General features: G+C 41.6%; 1 pseudogene; it reads right to left on the bottom strand.

Moving 5' to 3' along the window:
* Positions 1–324: 324 nt before the first annotated feature.
* On the bottom strand, positions 325–821 carry LOC124501956 (protein Dr1-like; annotated as a pseudogene).
* Between the last annotated feature and the right edge of the window lie 12,315 nt (positions 822–13,136).

Raw genomic sequence — 13,136 nt, forward strand, 5'->3', positions numbered from 1 at the left:
AACTGACCAGTAAATTCACAAACTGCTGATTTTGTGGAATAAATAGCCAAGCCAATTGACTAAATTGAGGATGTCAGCAATTTGTCAGATGTTTTGGTGTCTTTTAGACAGAACCTTTCCATCATCACTTCACTTAATGTTTCCAAATATGATCTTCTATTTAAAAGGAAACAAAGAATAGCAGAAAGAACACATATTTTGTTTTGTTTTGAGAGAGAAAGTGAGCAGGGGAGAGGCAGAGGGAAAGAGAGAGAGAATCTTGAGCAGGCTCCATATTCAGCCTGACCCGGAGCTCGATCCCATGACCTGAGCTGCAATCAAGGGTCAGGTGCTCACCCAACTGAGCCACCCTGGCACCCCAAGAAAGAACATATATTTTGGAGTCAAGCAGACTTGAAGCCATTCCTGCTGGGCCAATGCTGCTTGTTGCTGTCTGGCTTTTGCAAATAATTCTTGCCTGCTGTCTCAATAACTCTTCTTCAGGAGTGCCAAGGTTTTCCAAACAAGAGCTGGTCTTTCTTCTTTTCAATGCTACAGTCTTGCATTCTTGTAAGACTTCTTTTACTTGACTGATATAAGAGCCAGAGCCCAAACTTTCTAGTGCTTGTATGACATGCTCAGGTGAGATGGTCTTCTTTTCAGATTTGTTGCAAATCTCATTGGCTTCAGAAGATACGAGGTGAATGAATTCAGTGCAGTAGTTCACCACCAGCTCCCGGGCATTGTTGGCCACCAGATTTGGGGAGAGTCTCTTTGATCATCTTATTGATAGCAGCTCTAGGTATCATGAGAGCATCCTCATTGCCAGATGAGGAAGCCATCGTATCTCCCTCCCTGGCACGCCCCGACTTTTAACCCCCCACCCCACCCCACCCCACCCCCACCCCGCTCTGGTCCACTATTCCGTTTTTCAAAGGCTGCCCTCAAAGTGTGATCCCAGGAGCGCGAAGAGGATGAAGAAAATGAGGGGAGTGGAGGAAGAGCTGGTTCATGAAGGTGGGGAGCACCCGTGTGGGGGAGATATAGGGCGAGAAGTTCTGGGGGGGCTAAAGAGAATGGGGACAGGACTGCCCAACGTCGGAGAGGAGAAAGCAAAGGTGGTCCAGAAATTTGAGCACTGGGGAACCACCTTTGTGTCTCCTCAGAGGAGCGGGTGCTGTCGCCTAACCTGTCCCCAACACGCCGGAGGAGAGGCAAGATCTAGGGGCCCTGGCCTCACCGAGGTACCAGGTGGACGCCCAGCGGGCTTGGCTCTAAGGAACCAGAGCGCCACCTGCAGCTGCCCGCGCTTCTGCCTTTACCACTGGTGTTTCTAGGCATATGACCAGACATTAAAAATCTGATTCTCGGTGTTCCCATATGTAACAGGTAAACAACACCTCTCCTGTGGAATTGCGGTGAGAAATAAATCAAATGGTGCTTGTAAGCTACCTAACACATAGAAGGCATTCAGTGATCAGTAATAATAATAATGGCCATTTTTAAACTATTTCCTGTTCAAGTTAAGTTTGAACGTTCCATAAATAATCCATCTAGTTCATTCCAGAATATTCGCGGGCATGCCAAACACTTTTCCAGGTACACAGAATTTGACAAGGAGTCGTCCTCCCGGAACTGGCATTCTTTGGGGGGTTTGCATATTATATGCCACCCACATGGCGAGAGATGGTTCTCCCACTGAGCCCAGAGTAGAACTCCTTACCACCCTGAAGCTCCACCATCAATGACGAAGGCCACTGATTCAGATCCATTGAGAGAGTGGTTTGTAGATTTCCCAAGCAACTTCTGCATCAACATAATGTCCTGCTAAAGAACAAGGATCAGTTTTGCATAATGGGTATCTCCTGAGAACAGAACTTAAATTTTTCAGACTCCCTCATACAGACACAGCAGTAACATCATTAGTATTTCAGAGTGATATTACACTGCAGGAGTCACAGACCCAAATGCCACCTGAAGACCATGGGTAAATGAGCCAAGAAGCCCAGTGTCATGGTTAAAAGTGGAGAAAACTCTTTAAAAAATTCAACAGTCCCTACGAAATGTGCAGCCACTACTATTTCCAGTTGGTGTTGCTGGAGAAAATGCCAGTGTTGCTAGAGCTGAAGCTGAAATCTGAATCTTAACATGAAATTAAGCGGTTGTCCAAATAAAATCCCTCATCAGTACTGATTCAGCATAGGACACATCAGTTTGCAACTCCTGTAGAGCTCTAGAAGACTCCATTTTTAAAAAGTTATAGCATAGGGGCACCTGGGTGGCTCAGTCAGTGAAGCGTCCGACTTCGGCTCAGGTCGTGATCTTGTGGTCCGTGAGTTCGAGCCCCGCGTCGGGCTCTGTGCTGACAGCTCAGAGCCTGGAGCCGGCTTCAGACTCTGTGTCTCCCTCTCTCTCTCTCTCTCTCTCTCTCTCTGCCCCTCCCCCACTGACACTCTGTCTCTCAAAGATGAATAAATGTTAGAAAAAAATTTTTAAATAATTTAAAAAATAAAAAAAATAAAAAGCTATAGCACAAACGATCTCTAAACCTTTCCCACATTTTATACTGAAAGACGTCTTCAGAATTGCAAAATGCCAAATGGCGAAGATTTCTAATTTTGTTTGTTTGTCTGTTTTATCTGAAACCACAATTGTTATCCAACATCCAACAATGTGGAGCTCCATTGGTAGATCCCATCATTTGTGGAGAAGCAACAATTAGGCTGGAGTAATGATGGATTAGAGGACATCTCACCCTGACATCTTCCAGCCTTCTCTTGCCCTAGCATTAAGACATGCGGGGACTTGTTTGTAGTCGCGGATTTTGTATTCTCTCTTGACGGGGCTGCAGTGAGAAAGCACATCTGTGAAGTGTTTGCCAGCATGTCAAGAGTAACAGGAACTCTTGAAGCCATTTCAAACGTCATGCCAATCCTTGTGCATAACATCTTTAAAAAGATTGTTGCTTTAGAGATCTTAATATTTCAAAAAAGAAAAAAAAAAACCCCGAAACGCAATCCTTTTAGCCACTTAAAAGTGGAGTTGTTTTTTTTTTTTTCATGAAGCCAAGTTGAACTTTTTAAACTTCTTTTTACCAAGCAAGCCTTTTTGGTGGTGAGCAAATAAATTAGCATGTGGGTCCTAAGTGCTCTTAAAATCGTTTTGCTATAGATCTGTCCACTGTTTATAATACTTGAATAAAGCTAAAAGTAAAGAAAGCCATTCTCTGAAGGTTTATGAGCATTTTTCCATGAAGCAGAAGTCAAACAGAAGATCAAAGGCATCTAACAAAATGCTTCAAACTCGGGATAGGGTGGGCTGAAGCCTGGCGAAAAGAAACCAACCTCTCCAGATAGTTTGGAAGATATGTCTTGTTCTTTCAAAATAAAATGAAACTAAAACAGGATAGTCCAAGTGTATCAAACTGACATTTCTGAACCATGTTGTTAAAAGTATCAGTCTTTGATATTTTAGCCATAGAATCAAAGGCATTTTAAAAGAGGTTAGACAACTGTTTTACCAAGTGGCAAATATGAACAAAATCAGGTGAATTTCTTCTCTCTTCCTAACGGCCATTCCTCTCTGGGCTTCTCTGGGTCTTTCGGGAAAGACTCGACCAGGTTCACCAAGGATTAATACACAGTCTTGAATTATCTTGAGCAGTATAGCGCATCCTATATATTTTGGTACTAATTAATTGATGCTTCAGCTTTTGATATGAGACTAGTTCACATACCTACAAACCATTCATTTTAAAATAGAAAAATGAAACAAAAGAATATGAAATGAATATAGTTGCTGAAAAGGCATGAATCTATCCAGCCTTGATTAAACCCTCAATAAATCTGCTTCTAATCATCCACTGGTATTTAAATATATGGCAACTACACTATTAAATTTACTTCTCCTTATTTAATGACAGTTATTCTAAATTTAATGACAGTTGTTTAAAATGTATATCCATAGATTATTAACAACATTTTAACAAGATTTGCAAACCAAGGAACACAAGCATGAATCCATCAGATGTCAATAAATCAATTACTATTTGCTTCAAATTGTTAATTTGAAGCATATACAAGTGAAAATGCTTTGAAAACATTTCACTGAAAATTAATTTGCTGGGGTGGGGGAGGGGAATGCATCTGTGGACTGCAAGTACCATTTCAGCATAAAATTAAGGATATATAACTTTAAAATACATTTATTTTGCATGAAAATATGCATTTGGTGAAGCACATTAAATTTTCTTCTATGGGAGTTGATTTTAACCAGAATACCATTTCAACATTATAAGTCAAGTGGTTTTCATTTTTCTGTTGCCAATTAAATACGTGCTAAAAATGTTACATACTATTTTATTCTGGGGATTCACAACCAGGCTTATACAAAACATTCCTTTACATTGAATATAAGAAAAACCTTTTTTCAAGTTATGGTGACCACCAAGTCACCATCCCTCAAGCACAACAAAGTCCTTAATCCAAATAATTCTGTTTCCGCCTGCTGGCCAAATTTGCTTCCTGTCAGAAGGACTCCGGCTACCGTATCTTTCTGCTAAGGATGAATGATCCAGGCCATTCTTGCACGGCCTTGCCCTTCCAGTTGTCCTCTTCCACATCACTGGGGCATTTACGGGGATCAGAAGCGTAGACTGGCAAGTTCGTGTGACGTAAGAGCCCTAACCTATAAAGCACATCAGTAGACACTTCATAGCATGTGCCGTTTATTAGCGTTTCCATTAAAAGTATTATGTTTCCATACTTTACAACCATAAAAGAGTAAATAATTTCAAAGGATTTCTTGATAGGAGACTTCTGTTTTAAATGGAACTTGGAAATATCTGGGAAATCACTGGAATAAATGTACTTAATAGACCCAATGCTGTGAAGTTCTTTTTAACTGTTTTCTTAAGCACATAAAAGATATACCATTTCCTCCAACATTTTTTGAAATAGGTTTTGGTTTGGAGTTTTTCTCCGTAACATTTGACTTATAAATATTTCCTACAATGCTTCCATTGTTTGTTGTTTCTCTCTCTCTCTCTCTCTCTTTCTTTTTCTTTCTTTTTCTTTCTTCTAGCACTGAGACTTCATAACACCAACAGATTCTGCTCCACTTCATTGCTGTAACCTATAGGATAAGTTAGAACATAAAACCAGAAAACATTACATGCCCCTCAAGAAAGCCTACTGTGCCACTTGAGAAGTTGGCACATGTATACTAAATGCCCCGTTGAGATATTTCCTTTTTTAGAGAAAACAAATTCCATCCATGGCATTAAGCAAATACTTCATCAGTCCGGGCTATCTAGGAAGCCAATGCACCATCCACTGCATGGAAAAGATTAGGTTGGCTTCAGAATACAACTATTTTTTAAAAAAAATATTGCTAACATCAAACATTTGAAGAAGAGTTAAGTAGTCCATAAGATATCAACATGTTCGTATCCAGTTGGAATCACCTAGATGGGCTATGTCTAGGTTCCTCTTCTCTGGAAAACTCTGTGAACTTCTGTCTGATTTTGTCTGTGTCGACGTAGCGTTGTGTCGACATAGCGACTTTCTTTTTTTGCAGGATAATTATTTAAAGGATGAAATGAGATGTTTCTGAGCACCAGAAACCCTAGTCATCAGAGCCAAGCTGATGAGTAGATAATACCCATGGGGAAGATCATTTGATCATCTCCTTGTACAAATTAGAGGTCTCAAAAAGGGGCGATTAACTTTTCAAACCAAAAGTTTTAAACCTTCAGCAACAACCCTTGAAACTAAGGAAAAAGAGTGAGCATAATGTCATCAGGTGAGCTCCCTAGGCTTGGTGAAGAGGGCACCAGGAATTGATGGTAGCAACTACCACACTTGGATGCATTCCAGGCGCTACGCTGAATTCTTGACTCACGTCATTTCGTTTCATTCTGGCCATCCCTCCTCGTCTTCATTTTACCGGAGAAATTGAGGCCCAGAGAGATTTAGTAACTTGCCCAAGCTCACGGAGTTAGTCGTATTGCTAGATTTTAACCCACGTCTGGCCGAATCCCAAGCTTATGCCATTCACTGCCATGCCAGTATCTCCCTTGCTTCACGATTAGGTAGGGCCAGGGGATAGAAGCCCGAGGCAGACCTAAAGAGAAGCTGGATTCTTTGGAGGTGAGAATGCGGTGAAGTGAAGAAGGAAGTCACCCAACAGCTGTTTACAGGACGGAGGCCTCCTCCTAGCAGAGACTGTCTGGCTGGCAAGGGAGAATAAAGGAGAGAGGCATGGACGGCCTTCTGGATCTGAGCCCAAGTCTTAATTTCTGTACCCTGTCTACTGGGAGATGACTAACAGCTATATGTGTCCTTCTCGTGCTGGGCCAGGCCTGCATATCTGGGTGGTGGAAAGCTGGGGGATTCACCTAGCTAGAGTCAGCAAAGAAAGAGGAATAAAGGTGGGGAATGACAACCCAAGGCATATCTTCAGATGATCAAGGCCTTGTCCTTCCCATCAAAGTCATGCAGTCTGAATGAGGACACTCTCTGGGAAGAGCTGGGAAATGGAGCAGGAGAAGAGGAATTCAAGGCAATTAATCACCTCGCCTGCCAAGGAAATGCAGTTCAGAAACCAAAGGGAAAAACAGGGCTCGATTCCACAAAGCACTCAATCTCCTGAAAGAAACAGCATAAATAGAGTCATATATGCCAATGAAGGTTTCTAAATGTTTAAACTAGCCCGTAACACCACCCAGATGGAGAAACTAATGCTTGCGGAAGTTAATGATTTGTACCGTAGTCACACAGTGAGTTGGAGATAGAGCAGATGTGAACCCCCAATCTCTTGACTCCCAGATCTGCACATAAACCTTCAAAAATACAAAGCCTCTAGCCCTGAAATGTGCCCAGCCCTTTGTCTACTGTGTGGTCCCCTGTCAACCTCAACATTGCACTACACAGAAGGGATTTCTTTCCCCTTACGCACTTTGCGAGTCTTGGTGAGCTGGGTCTCCGTGCTTTCTTTTTTTATCCTTGCATCCACTTGACAAATATTTATTGAGTGCTCACTACACGCCAGGCACTGTTCTAGACGCTGGGAATGTTTGGTGAACAAGACAAAGACCTTGTTCTCCTGGAGTGCAGATTCTAGGAGGGGCAGACCAACCGTGAACAACGAACACCCAAATAGGAAAATACCAAAGCATACAAGTGCCATGGGAAATAAAGCAGCGTGATAACATGGAAAGTGACTGCAGGAAACACCTTTGATGGAGCAGTCGGACAAGGTCTCTTAGGCGGGAAGGCTTTTGAGGTGAAGCCTGTATGCCAAGAAAAGCCAGCCAAGTGAAGATTGGAGGAAAGCAGATTTCTCCACCCAAACACACGCCTGTAGACTTCCCCAGTGATGCTTTCTTTAACCTGGTTTCTTTTTTCCACCCAAGATAACTTTTCAAATTGCAAGGGAGTGAAAGTGTCATCCTACTAAGAAAAAGGCAAAATATTCTGAATTAGTTTTGATACTTTGACTATTATTAATATTGATTTGCATCCATATGGAATTCCTTACACATTTCACAACAGATTAAGACACAGCAGTGTCTTATATCAGAGAGGTTCATATACAAAGAAATTGGAAGGTTCCTAGAAGAGCTCAATGGCATGACAAACGTCACATCCAGATTATCCTCAAATTCATTTGCACAGCACATCCTACTCTCTATGGTTTACCGTTGTCACCATCTCTTCCCATTTTATTGTAGGACCCTCCTAGCTGGTCTCCCAGCTTCTCAGCAACCAAGGTGATTTTTTTTTCAGAAACAAAGTCTGAGCATGTCTCTCCACGGCTTACCTGCGTCTGACTTACAACTATCTGCAACTGTAGATGGTCATGGACTGAATCATGCTGCCCCCAAACTCTCATTTTGAAGCTCTAACTCCCAATGAGACTGTATTAGAAGATAGGGTCTTCAAGGAGATAATTAAAGTTAAATGAGGTCAGAAAGGTGGGACCCGGATCCAATAGGACTAGTGTCCTTAGAAGAAGAGACAGAAATCAGGGGGGCCTGGGCAGCTCAGTCGGTTACGCATCTGACTTTGGCTGATGTCATGATCTCACCATTCCCGAGTTTGAGCCCCACATTGGGCTCTGTGCTGACAGCTTGGAGCCCGGAGACTGCTTCAGATTCTGTATCTCCCTCTCCCTCTGTCCCACTCCCGCTTACTCCCTATCTCTTAAAATAATAAATAAAACATTTTTAAAAAGTTAAAAAAAAAAAAGAGACAGAAACGAGATCTCTCTCTCTCTCTCTCTCTCCCTTCCGCCTCTCTCTGCCCCCTCCCAACCCCCTAAACATTCACAGAGGAAAAGCTATGTGAAGTTATAAGTGAGGCCATCCCTGAACACCCAGGAAGAGAGGTCTCACCAGAAACCAACCGTGACGACACCTTGATCTTGGACTTCCAGCAGCCCAAATGTCCATCAATGGATGAATGGCTAAAGAAGATGTGGTATGTATATACAATGGAAGACTACTTAGCCACAAAAAAGAATGAAATCTTGCCATTTGCGATAATGTGAGAAATTTTCTGTGAGAAAATGTCTGTTGTTTCAGCCACCAGCCTCTACGATCGTGTTATGGCAACCCAAGCTCACTGCGGCATGCGGCATGGATATTCATCATCTGCTCACCTCACTTCCCTCCTCATCTCCTGTAGACCTCCCTTCTCCCATTTCATCCCGGCCATGTGGGTATCCTCGTTGTTCCTTGTACATGAAACCTCCCCCGCCCCAAACATCCACATGGCTTTCTCCCCCTCCTCCTTTAGGGTTTTGCTCAAATGTCTCTTCACAATGAGACCTTCTCTGACCACCTTCATTTAAACTTATAAAATTACCCTTCCCTCACGGTTCATTGCATTTCCCTGCTTCACTTACCCTCAGAGACTCATCACTTGCCAATATGATAGATAACAGACATATTTATACTGGTGTATTGCCTCTTTCTTCACATTGTTGGGTAAGCTCCATGAGGGTAGGGATGGCTAGCTGTTTTGTATGCTGCCAGATGGGGATAGAATGGGGAGTGTGTGGGCATGAGAGAGAGGAGAGAGAAAGAGACAGAAAGGGGCAGAGAGAGAGAGAGAGAGAGGGTCATCAGTCGGATCAAGATTGTGCCTCTTGGGGAAATTCTATTGAGTTCTTTGACCAAGCTCCCTAGATATTGACTTACACATACTAATAAAATAAAATAACAAAAAATAATTTAAAGAGTTCAAAATGCAATGAAGACTGGGCACAACTACTTACTGCCCAGTGCCCGGCAGACAGCCTCGTACAAAACAGATCTTCAGCGATTACTTTTTGAACTGAATAGCTATTGTTACCATGACTATCATCTCTGTAATCTGGTGACCCCCCCCCCCGCAATGGCTATTGTCTGATTATGGAAAAGGTTTTCCTCATCTGAAACTTACGTGCTTCCGTTGGCTAGAATAACCCCTGACTTGTAGTGGACGCTCAGTAAATATTCGTGGCGGTGATTGACCGAATTCTAACAGCGGAAAATCTAAAGCTCTTCTGCGTAGCCCATTGTAAAGTATCTCACAATTCCTTTCGGTGACTGACCTTTCCTTATTCTGCTTGGCTCCAACCATAGTGTTCAAACCAGCCCACATGCCAAAGATACTATGTTTTTCTCTTTGGGACTAAGAAAACTCAGTTTCTTCCTTGGTAGGAAGGGAAAATGTTGCCACAACAGGCACTAACAGCGTTTAATAGCATCATTTCACAAATGGTGCAAGACACAGAAAGTATGTTCGCCAAAACTTTGTTCTAAAACTTTTTTTTTTTTTAAAGTAGGCTTCCACACCCAGCCTGTAGCCCAAAGTGGGGCTTGAACTCACGCCTCTGGGATCAAGACCTGAGCTGAGATCAAGAGTCAGACACTTAACTGACTGAGCCACTCAGTCACCCCTAAAACTTAACTTTTTAAGTGAACTTTTTTTTTGAGATTTTTCATTTAATTTTATTTTTTGGATTTTCTTTTTTGCCCCCAGCTTTATGTGGTGAGCTAGTCTTGAAATTTCTAATTCCAGTACAGTCAACATACAGTGGTATATTCGTTTCTGGTATACAATATAGTGATTCAGCAGTTCTATACGTAGCTCGGTGCTCATCAAGATAAGTGTATTCTCAATCCCCTTCACGTACTTTGCCCACCCCCCACCCACCTCCCCTCTGGTAACCATTAGTTCTCTATAGTTAAGTGTCCGGTTTTTGGTTTGTCTCCCTTTTTCTTTGTTCATTTGTTTTGTTTCTTAAGTTCCACATATGAATGAAATCATAGGCATTTATCTTTCTCTGACTGACTCATTTCACTTAGCCCAATACTCTCTAGCGCCATCCCGTGACGACACCTTGATCTTGGACTTCCAGCAGCCCAAATGTCCATCAATGGATGAATGGATAAAGAAGATGTGGTATGTATACCACATCCCATGTTGTTGCAAATGGCAAGATTTCATTCTTTTTTGTGGCTAAGTAGTCTTCCATTGTATAAACATACCACATCTTCTTTATCCATTCATCCCTTGATGGACATTTGGGCTGCTTCCATACTTTAGCTATTGTAAATAATCTGCAGTAACCATAATGGTACATATATTTTTTCAACTTAATGTTTCCATATTCTTTGGGTAAATACTCAGTAGTGGAATTACGGGATCATATGGTAATTCTGTTTTTAATTTTTTCAGGAACCTCCATACTGTTTTCCACAGTGACTCTATCAGTTTGCATTCCTACCAACAGTGCACAAGGTTCCTTTTTTTTTTTCACATCTTCGCCAACACTTGCTGTTTCTCGTGTTTCTTTGTGTTTTCTTGTGTTTGTGATTTTAGCCTTCTGACAAGCGTAAGGTGATATCTCAGTATAGTTTTCATTTGCATTTTCCTGGTGGTGAGTAATGTTGAGCATCTTTTCATGTGTTTGTTGGCCATCTGCATGTCTTCTTTGGAGAAATGTCTGTTCACGTCTTCTGTCCATTTTTTAACTGGAGTATTTGGGGCTTTTTGGTATTGAGTTGTGTAAGTTCTTTATATATTTTGGAAAGTGAAACTATTTTCTAATGCAATCGGGATTACTGAGTTAAATAGCCACAAGAAGATTGAGAAACAGTTTGTGTAAAAAAAAAGAAAAAAACCTATATGCAAATAATCATCCCCTACTTAATCCTGAGGATTGGGGAAATGTTTCCTTTTTGTTATTGTTGTTGGCTTATTTTGTTGTTGCTGCTATTTTAGGTAAGTGATTTTCTTTCTTTTAATTGAGTTAAAATTGGCATATGATGTATTCGTTTTAGGCGTACAACATAATGATTTGATATATTTATTGCAAAATGGTCACTTCAATAAGCTTAGTTAATAGCCATCGCCCTACTAGAGTTACAAATTTGTGTGTGTGATGAGAACTTTTAAGACCTACTCTCTGAACAACTTTCAAATATAAAATACAGTATTGTTAATACAGTCGTCTTGTTCCATATTACATCCCCGGGAGTTATTTATCTTATAACTGGAAGATTGTATCTTTTGGCCACCTCAGCCATTTTGCCCACCTTCCCTCCCCCACCTCTGGCAACCACCAATCTGTTTTTCTGTATCTATGAGTTTGGGGGGATTTTTTAGATTCCACATTTTTAAAAATTCCACACAGTATCTGTCTTTTCCTGTCTGACTTATTTCACTAAGCACACTGCCCTCAAGATCCATCCATGTTGTCACAAATATCGGGATTTCCTTATATTTTATGGCTGAATAATATACCATTGAATATATATGCCACATTTTGTTTACCCATTCATCCGTTGATGGACACTTACGCCGTTTCCACATCTTGTTTTCTGTAACAATGCTGCAATGAATGTGGGGGTGAAGGTATCTTTTTGAGTTAGTGATTTCATTTCCTTCAGATAAATACCCAGGAGTGGAATCACGGGCTCCTATGGTAGTTTTATTTTGAGTTTTTTGAGGACCCTCCATACTGTTTTCTACGGTGGTCGTACCAACTTATATTCCCACCAACAGTGCATAAGGGATGCCTGTTCTCCACATCCTTACCAACACTTGCAATCTCTTCTCTTTTTGATACTAGCCTTTCTAACAGGTATGAGATGATATGTCAAGTGGTTTTTCTTAAAGTACAAAGTTAAATATTAGAATAGACTTTGTTGCATACTTCATAGTCAGTTTCCAGATAATTGCCTTATCCTGTCTCTAAACCCTATCCACTGCTAGCCTCTGACTCTACTCCTAAGCGTCTCCACCATAAAGCAATGCAACCAGTCATCCCAATTCCAGGCGAGCAAAGAGTACATGGAGTTGGCAGTCAACACTACTATCAGAAATACCACATTCTCATATTTTTCTGTAGATTCCCATGAACCTGGGGCCCTAACCCACTGAGCTGGATAACTGAGCCATATGCTTACGTACGTCTTTGCAAAGGATAGAGTGATTTCTCAGTAAACCTAATAGAGTTGTATTACTAATTCTTCAACATGAAGAATATAACAAGTTTATGTTCTTTATCTTGACAGATTGCAGGTTTAGACTTTAAGGTGTTTCTTTTTCTATGTGTTGTTTAAGAAAAAATCAGTAAACCGATTTTATCAATCTGGTGTTTGAATTTTTCCCCCCCAGTAAACATTTATTCAGTAGTGCCAATATTAAAACATTAGAAAACCAAAACAAGGGGCACCTGGGTGGCTCAGTCGGTTAAGCGTCCAACTAGGGCTCAGATCATGGTCTCATTGTTTGCGAGTTCAAGCCCCGCAGCGGGCTCTGTGCTGACAGCTGGAGCCGGGACCCTGCTTCCAATTCTGTGTCTCCATCTTTCTGCCCCTCCCCCACTCACACTCTGTCTCAAAAATCAATAAAACATTTAAAGAAAGAAAGAAAGAAAGAAAGAAAAGAAAAGAAAAAACCAAAATAAATATATATAAACACTTGTCCTTTAAATGTTGGTTTCAAGGGGCGCCTGGGTGGCTCAGTCGGTTAAGCGTCCGACTTCGGTTCAGGTCACGATCTCACGGTCCGTGGGTTCAAGCTCCGCATCAGGCTCTGTGCTGACAGCTCAGAGCGTGGAGCCTGCCTCGGGTTCTGTGTCTCCCTCTCTCTCTCTGCCCC

The sequence above is a fragment of the Lynx rufus genome, unplaced genomic scaffold, assembly GCF_022079265.1.
Source record: "Lynx rufus isolate CCGP_SWC_20201006 ecotype Redwood Valley unplaced genomic scaffold, mLynRuf1.p SCAF_7, whole genome shotgun sequence".
Lineage (NCBI taxonomy): Eukaryota > Metazoa > Chordata > Mammalia > Carnivora > Felidae > Lynx > Lynx rufus.